This window comes from Peromyscus californicus, unplaced genomic scaffold, assembly GCF_007827085.1.
Source record: "Peromyscus californicus insignis strain IS unplaced genomic scaffold, ASM782708v3 Scaffold_8__1_contigs__length_139910024, whole genome shotgun sequence".
NCBI classification, from domain to species: domain Eukaryota; kingdom Metazoa; phylum Chordata; class Mammalia; order Rodentia; family Cricetidae; genus Peromyscus; species Peromyscus californicus.
The window spans coordinates 61,676,813-61,692,277 of record NW_026294606.1 but is presented as its reverse complement, the minus strand read 5'-3'; the positions used below and the strand labels follow the sequence as shown (position 1 = coordinate 61,692,277).

At 39.4% G+C, this 15,465-nt stretch overlaps 1 protein-coding gene across 11 annotated transcripts in view; it reads right to left on the bottom strand.

Moving 5' to 3' along the window:
* The window catches only part of Celf2 (CUGBP Elav-like family member 2), an 842,930-nt gene that overhangs the window by 626,607 nt on the left and 200,858 nt on the right, over window positions 1–15,465 (bottom strand). For 3 of the 11 annotated variants that reach the window (XM_052727708.1, XM_052727706.1, XM_052727719.1), the window contains one exon: window positions 12,894–12,932. The gene's annotated coding sequence lies outside the window, so the exon portion shown is untranslated. Of the gene's footprint in view, window positions 1–12,839; window positions 12,933–15,465 lie in introns of those variants that run through there. The other 8 variants (XM_052727707.1, XM_052727705.1, XM_052727692.1 and 5 more) reach the window with 5 other exon arrangements.

The following is a 15,465-nucleotide window of genomic DNA, read 5'->3' as shown; positions in this document are numbered from 1 at the left end:
TTGCATCTTTCTCTGTTGGAGTTCCCCAGATCTAATCCTTCCTAGCAGCTTGGGAAGGCATTTGGTGCTGGCTTGGGCTGCTGGCTCACAGAAAGCAGCTCTTCCCTCACACTCAGGCACTCCCTGCGGTCTGCCTATATTGTCTGGGCCTGAGCCTTTAAACCTGGAGCCTGGCCTTTTATTCCAGTGGGAATGAATTCCCACTTTGAATTTCTTTAAGTACCTACAGTTGAGGGTTGCTGTATGAATAAATGGATGAAGGAATGAACAGATTGACTGTGTGTGTGGTGTGTGTGTGTGTGTGTGTGTGTGTGTGTGTGTGTGTGTGTGTGTGTGCTGCTGGGGATAGAATCTAGGACTTTGCACATAACAAGTGAGTACTCTACCACGGTATTCAATTACCTAGCCCCAAGTTTAGATTTTATGGTATTAGTAAGACAAAGCAAGACACCATGGTTGAGTCATTGCGTTGAGGCCTGGCAGAAGGAATAATGAGGCTAGCACCTGGTATTTGGGAGTTCCATGTCACAGACACATCTCCCACACCAGCAGGAGATGATAGTGAGTGACAAGCAGTAAAAAGTGTGAGTTGCTCTCCCTTTCTCTACAGTGCCGCTCATTCCACAGGATCAGCTTTCCTGTAATTGGTCTCTTATTCTGTCTCTTCCAGAATTAAGCCTCTTCCCACGAGAGGATTCAGTGATTAATCCACAGTGAGGTATAATCTACAGATCTGTATGCTACTGCTCAGAGCCCTCTTAACATATTAATAAGAACAAAGCCTGCAGCTAACAGAGTCAGTCCTTTATCTGGGGATGCCACATGTCCAGTGGGGTTGATATTCTCAGCGAAAGGTGGAGGTGAAGCTTTTTCTGAAATGTCAGCATTTAAATATTTAGGGTTCGGCTATTTCTACAGCCATAAGACCAGTCTCCCCTAAACAGGAAGCAGAAATTTGAGAAATCTGAGATGTTCAAGATGTCATTCTAGTCCTCTATATGGATCACTATGATTGTTTAGGAGTTAAATCTCTCCACTCCAGTGTAAAAGCTAGAGTAGGGACCTGGGGAGAGGGTTTAATAGATAAAGTGCCTATTGAAGCTTGAAGACCCAAGTTCAGATCTCTGTCACTCATGTAGAGAAGCTGGGTGCAGTGGCATACATCTGTAATCCAAGTGCTGTGGATTCAGAGGCAGGCGATGCCTCAGAGCTCACTGGCCACTCACTGAGCACTCAGTTGAGCCAAGCATGTGAGCTAGCACCAGGTTCAGTGAGAAATCCCATTTCTAAAACTATGGTGGATGGTGATACAGGAGGTCATCTAGCATTGACCTCTGGCCTTGAATGTACAGTTGCATGTGAGTGTACATGTACATGTACACACACACACACACACACATACACACACACGAGACAGATATATATATATATATATATATATATATATATATATATATATATATATATAGAGAGAGAGAGAGAGAGAGAGAGAGAGAGAGAATAAAGGCAGAGTATTTTACAGGGTTGTGAAAGAACAAAATCCCTGTAATGGCCAGCAAGGCACCAGGAGAGTTCAGTTTCTTTCTGAGACTATTCCCCTGGAGCGCCCATTGTGTCTGGCCACACCAAAGATATTTTGTGGTTAGGCTGTCATCTCCTCTGAGTTAGGATGTGTCATGGGCTCCTTTGCTGGAGGGTTCTTCTCATAGCTCAATACTTTATTTCCACCCTACTCCTTCTGCCTAGCTAACCCCAACCGCCCTGCACATGCCAGATCAAATGTCTTTTCCACTTTCAGATAATTCTTTGACAACCGAGAACCATCTTCCTTATTCTTATCACTTATGGCACTAGAGTGTTGGCAATTATAGTTCAATTGGTGCCACTGTTTTCTACCTCCCAGAACACCCCTCTCTCCTCGGACAAAAACTGCATGTGAGGCCGGGCGGTGGTGGCGCACGCCTTTAATCCCAGCACTTGGGAGGCAGAGCCAGGCGGATCTCTGTGAGTTCGAGGCCAGCCTGGGCTACCAAGTGAGTTCCAGGAAAAGCACAAAGCTACACAGGGAAACCCTGTCTCGAAAAAAGCCAAAAAAAAAAAAAAAAAAAAAAAAAAACTGCATGTGAATCGCTCACCATTGGTATGTCCAGCTGTTTCATATTTTCTGACACAGGTGCAGAAAGAAGTCACTGTCACAGGATGACTTTAACTTTGGGGCTGACTATTATCAGGGTAATTACTTTATGATCATATGAAAAATGACATGAATGGAGTAACCTTAAAAAATATGTTATTAGTTAGACATCATGGTTCACATCTATAATCTCAATACTAAGGAGGATGGGGAAGAGGAATTCTGTAAATTCAAGACCAGCCTGGGGTGTTGAGTGAGCCTCTGTCTATAAACAACAACAAAAATAATTGTGCATAGACTCGACCTGTTCAGCACCTCAAGTGAAATAAACATGTATGATTTTCTTTGGTATGTTTGGTATGTATGTATGTATGTATATATGAATACATAAAATGTAAAATATAATTGGTATAGTTTTCCAAAGATATTTTGTATCTACTGTTATATTTGCTCATGAAAAAAATGTCTGTGAGGGGGTGGTGGGAGGCTCAGTCAGTCAGAGAAGGCATGGATTTGATCCCCAGAACCCATGTAAAAATGCCAGGTGTGGTGGAGTGTGTTTGTTAATTCTAGTGCTCAGAAGTGGCAATAAAAGGATCCCAAGAGTTTGGTGGTCAGCTTAATTGGTGAGCTCCAGGCCAACAAGAGGTCCTGTCTCAAGTGAGGTGAACAAATTCTTGAGGATGACACCCAAGATTGCCCCGTGGCTTTCACATGCATACACATACATGTGATGAGCACTGTCATACACACATGTACTTATACACACGTGCATGTACATATTCAAGAAACAAGCAAATAAGGTATTTTACTGTGATGAAATTAAAGTATATAAATATATATATGTTTAATTATATATACACTATATAGTTATGGAATTATATAAGATTCTAGCATACAACATACATATAATTTACTAGTATATGTTATATACTATAATAATACACCATGCTGTCTATGTGTGATAATACATACAAATATGCTAAGTATATGCATTCACCTGCAGGATTATTGAAAATACAGAAATCATTACTGAGCTTCATCATTGAGAGGGATGACTAAGATGGCAATAGCTCTATGTGAGTGTTGTTTAAAGGACACACTCACCTTTGCCTGTCCTGCTGCCTTGTAGAAATTCCCCTTTAATTTTTGCATTATCATTTCTTGGTGCTTCTAGGAATAAAACCCAGTGCATTGAGTATACTAGGCAAGTGTTCTACTCTTGAGCTGTAATCACAACTCTACCCTTTGCTGTTTGCTTATGATAAAAATAGCTAAGTGTCATGAGAATTCTTTTATTACTAACATTTCTGTAGAGCAAGAGAGAATAAAGCAGAAGTCAGCTGGAAAATAGCTGAGCCCAAGCATGTTGTCTCATGAGCACAGTTTTAGATAGGATTCAACTCTGACCTGTGGTTTGTTGAGAAGGCTGCTCTGTAACGTAGTTTGTATGGTTACTGTGAAAATAAACAGATATATGATTTTGAGGAGATGGAGTCACTTCCATCCCTTTTTTCTGTGTAGAGATAAGATCTATCTCACTGTGTTTGAGGCTGTCCTCCAACTCGTGGTCTTCCTAACCCAAGTGGTAGATGCCCTCTCACACTTGCCTTCCATTTCTCCTTTTCAATGTAGGAAGACCATTCAGGAGGAATCAAGAGAAGTTGTATATATTTGCTGTGGGATATCTTTCTGTATGCTGTGAATATGTGTTGTTCTGATTGGTTGATAAATAAAGCTGTTTGGCCTATGGCAAGGCAGCCGAGAGGCAGGCAGAAAATTCAAGCAGATAGACAGGTAGAAGAAAAGAGGGAGAGAAGAGACGCCAGCCGCCGTCAGGAGAAGCAAGATGTGAAAGTAAGGGTAAGCCACAGCCACGTGGCAAACTACAGATTAACAGAAATGGGTTAAGTTATAGGAGCTAGCTAGTGAGATGCCTGAGCCATCAGGCCACACAGTTTGTAAGTAATATAAGCCTCTGTGTGTTTACTTGTCTGAGTGGCTGTGAAACAGGTGGGACACAGGAAAACTTCTGACTACATATGTTCATCATTTGCTTTGCATCTCATGTTTTGTTAAGCACTTTCATAGCTTTATTATTTCCTTATTTAATCCTCCTCCATGGTGAGATATGAAAATACTATTTTTTTTTACATTTTCTAGATATTAACTCAAAGAGCATGGAAGCCAGTTATCATACACAAGGAAAAAGAGAGGAATAGCCTAATCTGTGGGGCACCTACCACTCCAAGCTAATTAATCGATTGCATTGGGTTAAGCTCTCCTCCTGGAGCCTTATAGGCTCCCTTAGCTAGCTTACCATTGATTGATTGTCTCATCATATTCTACAAGGTCCTGGTGTATATGTAAGGAAATGGCTCCATTAAATTCAGACTTGACTCCAATGCTATTATCACATTCCTGTCCTCTCAAATTCACATGTAATCTCCAGAGAAGTAGTACTAGAGGTGGGGCATTTAGGAGGCACCAAGGTCACTGGGCCTCCGATTCTCTTGTTAGGACCAGTGCTTCAATAAAAGGGTCCCCAAACATGATCAGGCATGTTTAAGGTGTTATGGCAATAGATAAAAAAGAATCCCCAGAAAGATAGCCAGTCTCACTCCACTATCTGAGGACTCAGCTAAAAGCTGGCAGTCTACAAACTGGAAAAAGAGCTCTCACCAGACTCCAACCCTTCTGATGCTGTGATCTTGGTCTTCATAGGAAATAAATGATTGTTATTAGTTTTAATAGCAATCTCAGGCGACAAGACTGTTGTCACTGATGTCTGTAGAGCCAATCTCTAGAGGGCTTCTGACTCTTACATCTGGCCCTCTGCAATGCTCAAGTACACTCTCAGTGAAGTGACTTGTGTGGTTCTTCTCCTTATAATGGGCAGTTCTCATTCAAGGGTTGTTTGGTAATTTACCAATAAATCTTTACACCTTACTTGTCCTGCAGAAATCCATCACCATGCTGGCAATTCCCAGACCTTGCTAATGTTCCCAGCCTGTTACTTATTATACTCTACACCCTTGCTGTATGCTTGATGCCTTCCAAAGTTGTTGAATGTTCCAGGTAGACAGCAACTTTTTGGTTTCGTTCCAAAGCAGGTATCAGAGTAATAGCATATGGCTTCCATGATACCATCATCTTAAATATGTTTTATTATTTAGTCTATAAAACCACAGAAATTCTATCTGAAAAAAATTGAGGCAAGAAATAAAAGTCAAGTTTCCCAAGGACACTTCGCTTGGAGAAGGTTGAGGTGAGGGTTTACATCAGGGTGATCTGTCTTGAAGCCCTGAGCTACAGCCAATGGGACATCTGTGATTCGTTTTATCACTTTGGAGCATTTGGGACATCATGGAGAGTGCACTGCATATGTGTATGGATGGCATCTCTCACTAAGCTTATGCAGATAATTTTTTAGTGTATAGGTTGATAGACTAAGAAACATGTTTGTTTCCAACATTAGATTATTATAGGCCGGCTCACATCAACTATTAAGGGCGTCACTTCTAATTTAGGCACATCCTCTCGCATTTGACTAGAATTTTTTCTTTTTAAAAATATTTACAATTAGAAGGAACAGAGAAAAGAAAGTTGTGTATGCTCATCAAATTTGTTTTGCCCAGTATGCTTTGCTGAGCACTTTCATAATCAGTCAAAAGAGGGAAAGGTACAAGGTTGTGGGAACTTCCAGGATGAGATCAGAATCTTCTACAGAGGAGGGATGCCCTATGGAGGTAGTGAAGGGAAGAAGGAAATAAAGAATTTTGGGGAAAAAAGATACGTGGAGAGCCCATAGTACTGACTGGAGACAGCAGCGCCTACTCTCTGTGCTCGCATACTACGGGCTGTAGACAGTCAGGGCTTTAACTGCAGTCTTGTCTATGTGACCCTGCCACAGCTCCTGGGTGGAGGCCTTCTGTGATGCTTCACATTCTCTTTACCTACATTTCTTAAATTAAGTGGCCTGGAGAATATTCTCTGTGGGGTTTCATATTTGATTTCTTGATGAAATTCAGTAGGGAAATGTTATGTATAGATACAGAATTTTGTTAGCATATATGTATTTCAACCAACCAGTAGCATAATGTGGGACTAAACTTGACTTCAGTTTAAAACCTTTCACTCAACACAGGCTGTCCTTGTGGTAGTCATTGTGTATACTCAGCTATTTGTCGATTTATGTTCTTGGAGAAAATTTGTTTTCTGCTATGGTGATTTGAATACTACCTCTGGGATTTGCTTAGGAATAATATCATTGGCCTAAACCCTAGAATATCTTTTGATAATTACATTAACCATGTGTGTTTTAAAAACACAATTATTATAAAGTATATTAAAATACAAGTTTTAATTTTTCATTAAGTTTTATAAAATATACTTTTATAAGTTTCTATATTGAAAGGTTATTAAATATTATGACATTCAGAAAGTACAGCATTCATTTTCATACAACTAATTATGTAACAATGGACTGGTCTTTATTGATTCATATTTTTTTTTATTGAGGCAGGATCTTATGTGCCTCCTTTGTAGCCCAGGCTGGCTTTGAACTTTGGATGCTCCTGCTTTTACCTCCCAAGTGCTAGGATTATACATGCACCCCACCATAGTAACAGATTCGATTTTCAGGTAGATTCAATAAAAACAAATCCAGAAGCAACTATGCCACAAACATGTAGTGATCAAGAAACCATGCATAGGGCTGAGGATATGGATCAGTCAGTAAGGTAGTCTCAGAACCCAAGTTTGAGACTCAAGAGTCCAAATAAAAAAGCCAACCATGGTCATGTGTATTTGTAATCCTGGCACTGGAGATGCAGAGAAAGGTAGATTGCTGGAATTTGATGGCCAGTCAGTCTAACCTACTCGGCAAGTTCTGGGCTAATGACATACTCTATCTTAAACAACAAGATAGTTCATGAGAAAAGAAGCCCAAGGATGTCCTCTGGGTTCCATGTGCACTGTATACTTAGATGAACACACACACACACACACACACACACACACACACACACACGCACACACAAACACCTCGATTAAGGTTTTCATGTTACATTTAGGATGTCTCCATAATAGCAGTGAATCAAATACCCTGTTGTTTCAATCCATGGTGAAATGAAGCTATTATCCAGTTCAGTATCCTTAACAGCAAACAGCAGGAGTCTGGGCAGGATGTAGGCATCACTAGAGGACAATAATGATAATTTGTTTGCATCTTTCTTTCTGAGAATGGCCGTAGGAACACCATCCTTGACATGTCATGGCTTTGCTTCACTGCCCCATCTGTGCAAGGCAGTCCAGGTCTGTTTATAAACAAGCTTTTTTCCCTCCTACCCTAAAGGGTGTGCAGTTTGGAATATATTGATAGTTCTAAGCTGAACCAGTAAGACCTACAGTTCTGGCCTCTGTAAGAGTGAACTCAGACCATCTGTTGCAATGCTGAAATGAAAAGAATTCAGGTACCATCCTAAGTCCAAAAATATAAAAACTCCATATTGCAGCTATAACAACTGTCTTAGTCAGTGTTCTGTTGCTGTGAAGAGATGCTATGACCACAGCAACTCTTATAAAAGAAAGCATTTACTTGGTGCTTGCTTACAGTTTCAGAGGTTTAGTCCATTATCATGGTGGGGAGTGTAGCAAGAGGCAGGCACAGGAAGAGCCTGGTTTGGACTTTTGAAACCTCAAAGTCCACACTTAGTGACACCCTTCTTCCAACAAGGCCACACCTCCTATCCTTTCTCAAGTAGCACCACTCTCTGATGACTAAGCATTCAGATATATGACCTTATGTGGGCCATTCTTATTCAAACCACCACAGCCCAGGGAATGGCTTAGCATGTACTGAACTTGGCTGTGAATGATCAGAGATGTAGGGCAGCATCAGGACTTGTTGGGATCATGGACTTTAGAAAGAACATCTGTGAAGTCTTCACATACTTCACAGGCCTGGGTGGAAGGAGTGATTTTGCCATCAGGCCTTTTAAACAGGCTCACTATTCCTCTTAGCAGAAATCCCAGCCATTCTGCCTGTTCAGATCATTTTTCTTTCTCCTACTTCAGGTAGCAAATTGACAGTGGGTTGAGGAGTTTAAATGTTGGGGCAATAGAAATTATGTAAATGTTGTGTTTCAGCAAGAAAAAATTCAACCCCTTGAGGTCTTCTAAAGAGCATTAATCTAGAAATTAGGTACAAATTTTTACTTTTTCATACTAATAATGATTTCATAAAGAAAAACTCGTTAGGAATTGTGACAAATAAGAAGTTCGATTGAACATTTAAATTCAGGAACCTCAGTGAGTGCCCGGGGAGATATTTACCCAGCCAATGACTCTCTGATGTTATTAAGAAGTAATTTATTCAAGAAAGTCTCCATTCATGAGTTTACATAAGAACAATATCTACTTTACAAAGGCTTGCATTCTCAGTATATCACATACCTAATTTACAATGACTTTTGGTTAAAATTTTCATTAGGTTGGTTCAATAGCATTTGATAATTTTAATTCGGTTTTATGAGATCCCAGGTTCCCATTTATAGGAAGAGAAACTGCCGAGGAAATAAATTTTTAAAGAGCACATTCATCTCTCCAGTGAGGTCTGCATAGCAAGTCTGAAGTGGAGGAAAATTAACCTTTTCTATTTCTATGGCGGTCCTTCTAGGTATAGATTCTGGGCAACCATGAAAACCAATGCAGATCCAGAGTATCAGTGTGTTGCATATTCTGATCAGTGAGGCTATTCTACAGCAAAGTCTTCTATGAGATACTAGAAAGAGAGAGAAGAAAAAAAAGGACCCCAGAGTAAGTGTAGAAACATCATGGATGTAGAAACACAGCAGACATAAGTCACTGCTGTGGTTTCCTGAAACAAGAGCCAGAGAGCTTATAGGAGACCAGTCCTCAGGAATTGAGGTAGGAAAACAACCATGTAAGGCTGATCCAAGAAGGTGAAATTGCGGCCAGGGCTCTGAATCCCAGCAAACCATCCTAGAGTAACTGTAAGAGCCCCCCTTAGAGAATCTGACTTTTTGTTCCAGGATGAAACAGGTCTCAGGCACATGGTGGACTCAACCATCCAGGGTGATGAGGAATTTTTCTGTTTAGTCTGAAAAGGTGAGTTAAAAAGGGATTGTGGAAAACAGATCCACCAAAAGCTCTTACAGAAACAAACTTTTCTGTGAAAGCTCATGGTGGTAATTTCAAACACCTTTGCATTTCATCTGCAAAATAACGCATGACTGTGTAGTATTAACACAGCCATATAAAGTGGCTACCATGTTGGCATTGTGAAAATACCAATGAAATTCCCCATCACACCACACTGAAGCATCTTGAAAACTTGGCACTTATTTGCCTAGATGGCTATAATAAAACTCAAAAAGGATAGTCCATACCCTTTGCCAATATTAAATTTTGGAGTGATCTTTTATATAGAGAAAGATTCTGAAATCATTATCAACATAGAAAAACAAACAAAGTAAATCATGTACCTTCTGAATACTGGTTTTTGTTTACTAAGAGTCTTACTTGTATTATTTTCTTTATTTAGCAATCCCATGGTTTGTTTAGGAGACAGATTCTTTTGTACCCATATCATCCCACATCACAGAAAGAGCTGCCTCATTTCTCAACAAAAGTCCTGGGCTATTGAGTCAGCTTCAAACAACTGGATTCAAATGACCACCTTCTCAGTACTTGGAACTTGGCTTCTGATATGTAATTTAAAAGCTTTGAAACCGACGTTACAACCCCTGGGTCACAGCTGGAAACGGCCTTTACAGTCAGGTATGTTCTGATATTATGAGAGGCAGATTTGCAGAATGCATTGGGTGACTGCCATTGCCATTTTAAGTTATGCTCTTTACTTTAGAGTACATCATGAAACCATAAAAGTGACATTAAACTTCGGATTTCAGTGTTTAAATCACACATTTTATTCATCATTTGGCAGTTAAATGCTTCTTAAATACTATGGAAATTTGATGATTTGACACATGTAGGGATGAATTACTAAGTGTAGTAAGACTACACCATACAAATCCACCACAAGGCAGAGGAAGAACTGTTTTCCTTCTGTCTCTGAGAAAGGAAGACAGTACCAAAGTCAGAGCTGATCCCTGTACCCTTAGATGCCCATTCCTACGTGCTCATCAAACCATAATGTGCATGGACCAGGTAAAAGGTTACTCATTTTCATTTCCCACCATTGCAGTAAACTTGTCCTCACAAGTCTTGAAAATTCCTCATCATTCCAATGAAACAGATGGTTTGGATCCTAGGGTCATCTGTGCCTGGTTTATAAACACAGAAAACAGTACACTCTGATGTGGAAATCTCAGTTGGCATGGTTCAAAGCTTACTGTGCTAGCGCCCCCTTTGGCTTGCCCAGACTGTAAGTTGTATATCTTGATTCTCAGATTTACTTGCTTCAAAATATAACGCTCTAGTCTTAGTATGGAAGCTGTCCTTATTTGACAGACATTTTTGTTGTTACTTTTGATTTCTAAAACATTTTTTACTGATGCTTTTTTCCAGTGGAATGGGCTTTCCACATCCCCCACTTATCACTAATATAGCAGTAGTCACTGAGATTCAAACTCACTTGGTTCTAACTCTAGCTCTGAGTACAGGATCTTTTTTTTTATTATTATTTTTTTATTTTGCAATACAATTCAGTTCTACATATCAGCCACGGATTCCCTTGTTCTCCCCCCTCCCATGCCCCTCACCTTCCCCCCAGCCCCCCCCCCCCCCCCCATTCCCATCTCCTCCAGGGCAAAGCCTTCCCCACAGACTGAGATCAACCTGGTAGACTCAGTCCAGATAGGTCCAGTCCCCTCCTCCCAGGCCGAGCCAAGCAATACTGCATAGGCCCCAGGTTTCAAACAGCCAACTCATGCAATGAGCACAGGACCCGGTCCCACTGCCTGGATGCCTCCCAAACAGATCAAGCCAATCAACGAGTACATGATCTTAATCAGCCTTCACATTCATGGAAGAACAACTTAGTCTGTGGTTTGTAGTCTCAGGACTGTAGGGATTCTGGGAAAGAGCTCTGACTTCCTGCAACAATTGCTCATCTGTGGGTTCCTACTACAACAATTGCAACCCCCCTACCTTCTGTACTTCTTTTTAAGGCCTGACTTCCAGGCAGTATGTAGAAATCTTAGCAGAGCACTTCCTCAAAGTATTTTTAATCCTATGTCAAGGTCCCAGATATGTCAGTTTTTCTTCTTTTGTGGGAGTATGAGACCATGAAAGTAGACATTCTAGAAATGTAGAGTAAAAAGGGACCACCAAAGAGATAAAGGGGCCAGAAATCCAAACCCTAAAGTTATTCTTGCTTAATGATTTTTGCCCTTGGCTTTGTTAACAAAACTCTAGAGATTTCAAGAACCTAATTTTTTTTTTTTGCCACCCTCTCAGGAAATCTAACTCCAATGTTAATGAAAGTCTGGATTTACAAAATATGCAACATAACGAAACTGATCCTCTTATAACCAAGCTGATCACATAGGACTCAGATCAGAGCTACTGTCTAGAAAAATACCTATGTGTTTTAGAAGTCTGTGACTTTTTTGTTTAGCATCTGTGTTCTGAATCTGCACCATCGTCACCTAACAAGGCATTTTCCATTATTCTTTTCTTCAGTTCACTGCCTACTGTTCCTTGTGTCCCTTAGAAATGAGCTTGTCGGTAATCAGAAATCACTCTCACTACAGTTCAGTGCACTTACTGTAGATGTGGCAAATGCTTGTTTACAGAGCTGGTAATTGGATTAAAACATTGAAAAGAAACAGAAACAGGGAATGTGTTGAAAAAAAAATGAGAAATACAACCATGAAAATCAACAAAACCAAAATGAATTAAAGAGCTCTAATGAATGAAACTGCTATTAACAGGAATCACTCATATTAACAAATACTCCAGACTGCGGGGTCCCCAGTATTCAGTGCAACAATACTTAATAAGCTAAGGATAGGAGGAAAGGGACTTGGGAAGAGATGTTCTGTGAGGATGACTTGAAAACAGTTGATTAATTTTTAGGTTTCTTCTTCCGTGAAACTAGGCTGTGTGTAAGTCACTCCTATGTCTAGATACTGAAACACACCAGTAGGAAAAACTCTGAGGTAAGTTATTTAAGAGAGGAGATTATTATTATTGAATTTAGACACTATTTTAACAGCTCAAGAATACAAGTTTCTCTTTTCTGAGGTCTCTTTTCTTAGTTTTGCTGACATTGGGGGACGGGAGGAATGTGACATTGTGGCCTGTGTGACATTGTGTCCACTCAAGAGTGGAGTCAATATATAAGCATACGTGACAGCTTCCATTCTCAAAAGCATATCCGTAGAACTACTTTTCTGAATAGACTTCAAATAACCCTTTTATAATCCTTTTATTTCCTTAAAGAAGAAGCTCATGTCTTTAGTAAACAAAAACACCTCGCAATAAAACCAGAGCAATAGTAATATGAGAATGTGAAATCAAAGAGTGATCTATTACAGACATGCCAACACCCAGCAACAAAACTCTCCTGCAAACATGACCTGAAGGCATAAGGATCAGACTCAGCAATACTCAGAATCCAGTGGAGAAAATTCTCAAGAGAAACAACCAAAATGTTTATGTCCCCGCAAAGTGTGAGAAGGAGAAAAGCAGCAAGCAAATAAGGCGTCATCACTACCTTCCGGGTGGACTGCAGGGTGCTCCTCTGGGCTGAGGAAGACAGTATTCTTACCTCAGTGCCCGGCTCACTCTTTTCTGCAGCAGCGTAGACCTAAACAGAAACAAATATGCATACAGGGAATGAAGTACAATCTTTCAATCTGAGAAAGCTTTTTCAATGCAGTGCTATAATTGTTAAAAACTTCCTGTTTTAAAATAAAATCTCTCTCTCTTTCCCTTCCTTCCTTTCTTCTTTCTTTCTTTCATTCTCTTTCTTTCTCTCTCTCTTTCTTTCTTTCTTTCTTTCTCTCTCTCTCTCTCTCTTTCTTTCTTTCTTTCTTTCTTTCATGTGTTTCTGTGTATGTGTGTGGAGGCCAGAGGACAGCTTTTGGGAGTTGGTTCTCTCCTCCTATTATATTGTTTTTGGGACTTGAACTCAGGTTGGCAAACTAGAATTGATGGTCCAATTTTAAACAATATCCTGTTTTTATGTGGTTCATAAGCTAAGAATCATTTTTACTTTTCTAAATGATTGGGAAAAAATCAGAGGAAGAACAGGTCTTGATGTGAAAATTTTAATGTAAAATCCAAATGTTTGTATCTATAAAGTCTAACTGGAATTCAGCCACACACCTCTGCCCACATTCTTTGACTATCTTTACACTAAAGTGACAGATACGAGTTGGAAAGGAAAGAACATGGCCTGCACATCTTAAAAGAACTACTACCTGGCCCTTTAAGAAAACTTTACTGACAACTGGGTGAGGCTGTAATTGATTTCAGTTTTGTTGGAGGAATGGGAAGTAATGTGAATAGATCCTAAATATTGAGGCTAGTCAATAAAATAGGTGACTGATAACCTTACAAACTGCCACAATAAAAGTATATTTTCTTCTGGGATCATGTACGTCCTCATGGTTGATTATGAAAGTGACCTATGTAGAAGTCGAATCCTTGGCTTTTAGTGACAGAAAGTGTGGGCTGGCTTTACTGCTAAATTTTGATGTTTATCAAGTTAATTTTTGATAATTCTTCAAGATGATCCTTAATATTTGATAAGAATAGCTAGACTATTAACTCAGTATGAAGTAAAAATATTCTTTAAGAGAACTATAACATGTAAGTGACTATCTAATTAATCATCTATCAATTTACTACCAGTCTATCTACCTATCATCTATCTATCTATCTATCTATCTATCTATCTATCTATCTATCTACCTATCTATCTATCTAATCAAGCATCTATCAATCTATTGGTCCATCCATCTATCATTTATATATTTATCTATCTAATCAATCTTCTATCTGTCATCTTTTTATATAATCCACCATCTATCAGCCATTTATTTATCATCTATCTATCCAGTTAAGCATCTATCAGTCTATCATCCATCCATCTCTCATTTATCTATAACACACAGGTGGGTAGTTATAGAATTCAATTCTGGAAATAGTGAGTGCTCGACTTTAATGAGGATGCAGATCTCAAAGTCTGTTTATTACATCCATAGAGATAAATACAGATCCAGTTCCTGGTGTTCTGCAATAATGTGCATTTAGGCTATACATACAATTTATCTAAGAAGACTGTGGTCATCTCCCACACAGGGGAGAATAGCTTAAAAGCAGCATATGATGCTTTTCAGACAGTTTATTGACCTTCTTTAACAGTTCTCAATCCTACGAGTTTGAAATATTTGGTGAGAGATTTAAAATACAGATGTTGCAATTTTGTCACAGCAAGGTAAAAATCATTTTAAGTAGCTATTGCACTCCATAAGATATTAGATATATTAACCTTTAAATATAACCTTAAGGCTACCAGTTTTGAAAATTTTTTTTTGATGCTCAGGTCCATGTATATGAGTAATAGAAAGAAAACTTTTTGATGTCTGGCAACTGGATAGAATAGTCAAAATAAGCCTGACTAGTCAGTTCAAGCTGAGGGACACATTTAGACTGAAGAGAGTAACTTGCTAGGTCAAATTTTCAAGTGACTGTCTTGAAAAGTGACCTTGAGAGACTGTCAATCCCAGCCACTGTATTACACATGTATATTACACTGTATTATCATGTGAGTTCATTGTCCATCTGGATCTATGGAATCAGACCACTCTCAAGAGTTATCAGCTCTTCTGGTCAACAGAATAATTCAGTTGATGCTTAACAGATAGCAGATAGGAGCATCCCAAAGGCCAAGTCAGCTTTATTTGGATCATTTTAAAGTACGATACATATTCCTTACAGAGAATATACTCAGAGGGATGAGACCACTTGTAGCATTCTTTTATTTCAGGGACACATCAGCCACACGGTGGAGGCTCACAGCTCTTACATTGGGTTAGCAGTCACTCAATGAACCTTAAGAAACTCTGAATTCTAGGTACAGTTTCAGAAGTGTTGATTCAGTGTTTCACAGTGGGGCTTCATGAATATGCATTTTTTTTGGTTATAGTTTTTTTTTTTTATAAAATACTTCTCTGAGGCATATGTATTTGAACAGTGGTTCACCAGATAGAAGCATTGTTTGAGCAGGCTGTGGAATCTTTTGGATGTAAGGCCTCACTGGCAGACATGAGGTTATAACCTGGGCCTATTTCCTCTCTGAACTATCTTCTCCCTGATTGCTGCCATGAGGCAAC